The following is a 6,060-nucleotide window of genomic DNA, read 5'->3' as shown; positions in this document are numbered from 1 at the left end:
CTTATGGTCCATTATATAGCTATTATAACCCACTCCCTTTCTTATCGTAGGTGATGTGGGACTTTCCAAGATGTACTATTTTCATGAGCTTAAAAATCTCCACCTTGATCAAAATAAACATATCTTCATTACCTATACCAACAATCATACTCTATCATAAGGAGTATACTTAGAATTAGACCATCCTAAGAATGTTCACACACCCAGTATCAAAGCTAACCAATGTCCGTGTATAATTACCATACACCCTACATCAATATTAGTCAATGCTCATGCATAAAAACCACACTCCCTGCATCAAAGTTAACAATGCCCAAGTATAATTCTCACACACCTTGCATTAATATTAGCCAATGCCTATATAAAATTACCTCTAGAAAATACCCATCCTAGCATTAATAATCTGCCAAACCAAGAGTTGTCATGTTTTACAATCCTCAACTTTCAAATCTAACTAAGAAATGTCACATGTCACAATCCTTCAATCTCATATTTGACTAGGAGCTTCCATGTCATCTCTTTCTTCCTCGAGCAGACCCGCAAATACACAACCTTCATCTTCACTACACAACAATCGTCAGACCTCCAACAGAGCTTCGTAGGACGGACCTCCATTGGACCTCGCCAACATTCACAAGACATAATAAATCTTCATTGTGCCTCACCGCAGGCCACCGTGCATGAGAACAACATAGTCACCACGAGTGCACATCTTTGCGCATCGCCACCACAACTTTGTTGCACCTCGTCGGAGATCACGTTTCACCCAAGGTCCAACGCACAACATCACTAAGAAGATTGCACCATTCCACTGATAATGATCCTTCCATCAAATTTCTCATTGCAACTTCAACAAACAAAAATGATTCTCTAACAACAAGGAATTAATATTTTTCAATGTGGAAGATTAATCTAAGCTGCAACCACGGATCATACTAAGAAAAATCATACCGAACCATAAGTTTTGATACCACTTATTCGGAAAAAAGGCATTGCCAATGAAGAACATTAATGTTTTTACTCCAAAGAATTATCTTATGAATAGAGAAATAAGATCAACACAACGATACATAAACATATAATGTGAAAACTCCAAATCTGAAAAAAAACCACGATCGTTCTTTGAAGACAACCAAAGAATAATATTGTGAAAATTTGTACAACACATAAACCACTTTCCTATGCCCTTTGATTCCAAGTACACCCACACTCTTCAAAGCAAGAATTCAACCCAAATACAAACTTAAAGTGTCTTTAAATAATCTTTTCTATAAGAAATTTTAGTATAGAAAATTAAAAAGAAAAGATTAACTTTTTTTAAAATCTTTATTAAAATGAACTTGAAAAAAAACATTCTTATAGAAACGCGGTTACAGAAATTAAAATATAGTATCCATACACGATTGTTATCAATTATCAAAGCCCCTTCGCTTTGATCCGTTCATCGAACGAATAGGTTATCAGGCTAACGACAATAACAACCTTCCATTTGAACCATTATCATCGCTACAGTTGCTCACTCTTACTCCCTCGGCTATAAATAAATGACATTTCTTATCAATTCTCATCACTTTTAGGAAGGATTTTGGAACTCCTTTTTTGGAAATGTCACTTACCTTCTTCGACTTGGGTAACCTCAATGTCTATCAAGATCTTTTTCTGAACGGCGGGAAAGCAAGCCAGCCAACAACCTCCATCGACCCTGCCCCCGTCATCCTTGCCTTTGTCGCCCCACTCCCTTTCCTTTGTCTTCGATCGAAATGAAGGTTGAGAATTATATAGCGGGGTAGGAGAATTTAATCAACCACTTAAGATTCCGTGTACAAGGTTTGAGATCTTTATACATCTCTAGGGGGATTTACCATGCATTGGAGGGTCATATCTACTTGAAGTCGAGGAATACCGGAATGCGGCCAAGGAATTGAGTTTTGCCAATCAGGCCTTGAACACTTCAGAATACAATGATAGGCACAAACTTGCCCCGTCGTCACTATCGTAGGACGGGTCAGTGACAGCGGCAAGAGAATAATGGTTGACACGTAAAGAGAAGACTTCGGAATCCTAAGAACACACCTTCCTCTCTCACTAACGCCACAATTTTTTTTTTCCTAATGTACAAGCAACAAAATTTCCTATACCCTCACTTACGCCTGGAAAATTGAGACTATTGGTTCTGTTTTGCCTTTCCTTTCCTTGTTTTACTTCATTAGTTTGTACTAACATATATTTATATGTTGATTGGTTATATATTTCCTTCTCTCTACTGTTGAGGTCAAATTGTGGTAATCACATGATAAATTAGTTGAACTTGAATTGGTGACGTGAACCTACGCTGCATGAAATATTATATGGTTAGGCAGTTATTTCTTGAAATGCAAACTCTGAAGGCAAGTTTAGTAGTAAGATTGGTCCTGATTCTATAAAATAGTAGACGTCAAACTTTTTTCTGTCCGATAGAAAAAAAAAATGGGTTCAAAATGTTTGGTATGATGAGTGACTCTCTCGTGGTCACTGGACTTGGTCCAAAAAATTGTTTGATTGGTTGCATTGGTGTAGAATTAATCGTAACTGGTTAATTAAAATTTTATTTGAATGGCTTGAATAAGTAATGATTGATTATCTTGGTTGGAGTGTAATGATGTTTTAGAATACTTGGAATTGCAAGTTAGATAGAATGAAATATTATGCTCAATATCTCATTTATGACTCTTAGATTTTAGCTTTTCACAATATCATTTTTTATTTATTGTATAATATCACAGTAATTACTATAATATGAATTACCTTATCATTGTATGTGGACTGTGAATCACCTTATCATTGGGTTTCAACTAAACAATGAGTTATCACTCTCAAACCAAAGAGGTACAATAAGGGGGCCCAAGACAAACACAAGATACCCTTATGAGAGCACACATATGAGAGAAAAATAATCAGAAGAAACGAGAAAACTTGATATTCACAACAAAAATATCAGGAGCATGATAGAGATTGAGCGAAGGTTAAGTTGAATAGCCCTGAAATTTATTAAGGAACAATTAACAGGATAAACGAAAGTAGATCCATATTGCCTGTTTGCATTCATTAGTATTCCTACATTGTCATTTTCTTAATCACGAAATTTCCTACATGTTAGTTATAACATTACAAAAGATACAAGTGAACAAAAGTGCTTTAATTGTTCTTAAATTGTCTGCTTTTATTTTAAGTTAGGTACTCCAGCTGTGAGTTCTTTCTATGACCAAACCAAACAGCACTATAGTTTGACATTCGTATATTCCAAGTATCCACTATGTCCTGATACGAACAATGTAGCCTTGGCAGCAGCCTGATTGGCTCCCCAAATAACAGATTGTGGCGGAGTGAGTAAATCTTCATAATCACCCAATAGTTGTAAGCTGATAACCAATTCCCCACGACGCTCTCCCAAAGCCTGCTTATCCATCCTTTGATTTGTAGGGCTACGTTCAGCTTCTTCAATGAGTTCCCCTTCCTCTTCTTCAATAAGGTTAGTAACTACAAGGGTTGTAATGCACAATAACATACAGAAGCAGGTATCAAGGCGAGGCACTGATAGGTTTAGTGGCCAGGTTTATGTGAGAAGAAATAGAGGAGGTAGATAGTTATAACTTCCTAGTAGGTAGTTATAACCTCCTGCAGTTGTGTGTGTAATTATCTTTTATATTATCTTTATGTTAGATGATGCTAGGCAGTTTTTTAAGGATTGTAAAAGGGAAATTAGGGAGAGACCGGTCCTCTCGAATGACCTGGAGAATCGTATGTTGAAGTTCTTATATTTTTATCACTTGCATATAACAGTTGTGGTTTCTAATTATATTCTTTTGAGTAATATATTTATTCATCTATCTAGTGATTCTGTATACCTATCAAATTGGTATCCAGAGCCTCTTTCTTGGTACTGTGAGGGCGTGTGGGGAGTATGGTGAATACAAGAATGGAATCTAGATTAGATGTTGTGGACAAAATGCTGCAGGACTTAATCCAAGATAGGGACAGACAGGAAAATCAGTCTCATGAGCGCTTCCAGCGTTTGGAGGACATGATTAGAGGTTTAACAGCCGTGGTTGAAACGTTGTCTTAGTGCTACAAAGGGTGAAACTGCTTCAGTGATGAATGTTGGTAAAGGGTCACGTTGGGAAGAAGAGTCAAGTCAACATTTGTCTTCCTCCAAATGGAGAAAACTGGACATTCCAGTTTTTGTAGGGGAGGAAGCGTATGGTTGGACTAATCGTCTTGAACGTTATTTTCGATTTAAGGAAGTCAGTGAGGAGGAACGCATGCAGGCGGTCATAGTTGCTTTGGAAGGAAGGGCCTTAAATTGGTATTGGTGGTGGGAAACTTGCAATCCTAATCCTACGTGGGAAGCATTCAAGGTGGCAGTTGTCCGTCGTTTTCAACCTAAGATGCTTCAGAATCCTTTTGAAATTATGATTGCCTTGCGTCAATCGGGGTTGGTGGAGGAGTATATAGAGCAATTTGAACAATATGTTGGGTTTTTGAAGGGGATTCCTCAAGATTATTTAGTTGGCATTTTTCTGAATGGGTTAAAAGAGGAAATCAAGGCTGAAGTTAAGTTGTATGAACCTAGCACTCTTCCAGAATTAACAATGAAGGCTCAAATGGTGGAGGAAAAGGTTTGAATCATCTCAAATGGTGGCCTTTTCCATGTTGTACGCAATAACAATGTCTCCAAACCTATTTCACTGACTCGCAGTTATTCAAAGGACGAGGGCAATTCACTGGGCTTTAATATTCCAGCAGTGGACGGGGGACAAAATTGCTTTTGCAGTAACGTTTCGTAGTGTAAATCAATCAAATCGAGCACCTTTTCGAAAATTGTCTCAAGAGGAAATACATGATAAGGTTAAGAAGGGCTTATGTTTCCGGTGTGATGAGAAGTTTGATCCTAATCATATTTGTAGAAATAAACAATTGCACATGTTGCTAATGTCTAAGGAGGACCTGTCTGGACTAGATACCCTTCAACCTCCAATTGATTCTCAAGAGGAAGGGACAAAAGAGATAGGTCAGATTTTACAACTATCTCAATGCACCATGGCGGGACTTACAACCAGGAAGTCCTGGAAACTTTGGGGACAATTGGGCATGAAAAAGTAGTGGTTTTGTTGGACTGTGGAGCCTCAATTTTGTTTCTCCAGATCTGATTGCTAGATGTGGCTTACATCAAGAACCCACTCTTCCATATGTAATAGAGGTGGGTGATGGACATAAGGTGCATTGTCAGGGGAAGTGTCATGGTTTTATTCTAGAAGTACAGGGCATGACAATTCAACAAGAATTTTTTGTTTTCACATTGGGGGGTGCAGATGTTATCTTGGGATTGGAATAGTTAGCTTCACTAGGCGAGGTAAGGGTTGATTTTGGCAATTTAAGATTAACAATTGGTAAGGGGAATGAGGAGCACATCCTTGTGGGTGATCCCACTCTTTCCAAATCAGAATCTTCTCTGAAAAAGTTGGTGCGTGATTTTAAGAACAATGGCTCATGTTATGTGATTAAATGGGACCAAGAGAAGGAAGAGAATGGCAATACTGTTCGTGTACAACTTCTACCCATTTTGGAGTCCCATAATGACCTTTTTCAAGATCCAATGGGCCTTCCTCCCAGTTGCCCTTATGATCATGCAATACATCTTCATGAGGGAGCATCTATTCCTAATCTTAGGCCCTACAAATACTCTCATCATCAAAAAAATGAGATTGAACGCTTAGTCAAAGAAATGTTGCAGGTGGGAATCATCAAACCAAGCATCAGTCCTTATTTAAGCCCAATCATATTGGTCAAGAAGAAAGATGGAGGGTGGCGGTTTTGTGTAGACTATCGGGCTTTCAATAAGATCACTATTCCCAACAAATTTCCTATTCCTGTCATAGAGGAATTGTTGGATGAGTTGGCTGGTGCAACCACATTTTCAAAATTGGATTTAAAATCTGGTTATCATCAAATTCTCATGAAAGAGGAGGACATTGAAAAGACTGCTTTTCGAACCCATGAAAGCCATTATGAGTTTTTGGTTAT

The sequence above is a fragment of the Vigna radiata genome, chromosome 3 (assembly GCF_000741045.1).
Source record: "Vigna radiata var. radiata cultivar VC1973A chromosome 3, Vradiata_ver6, whole genome shotgun sequence".
In the NCBI taxonomy this organism is placed as follows: domain Eukaryota; kingdom Viridiplantae; phylum Streptophyta; class Magnoliopsida; order Fabales; family Fabaceae; genus Vigna; species Vigna radiata.
This window is presented reverse-complemented; position numbering follows the sequence as displayed.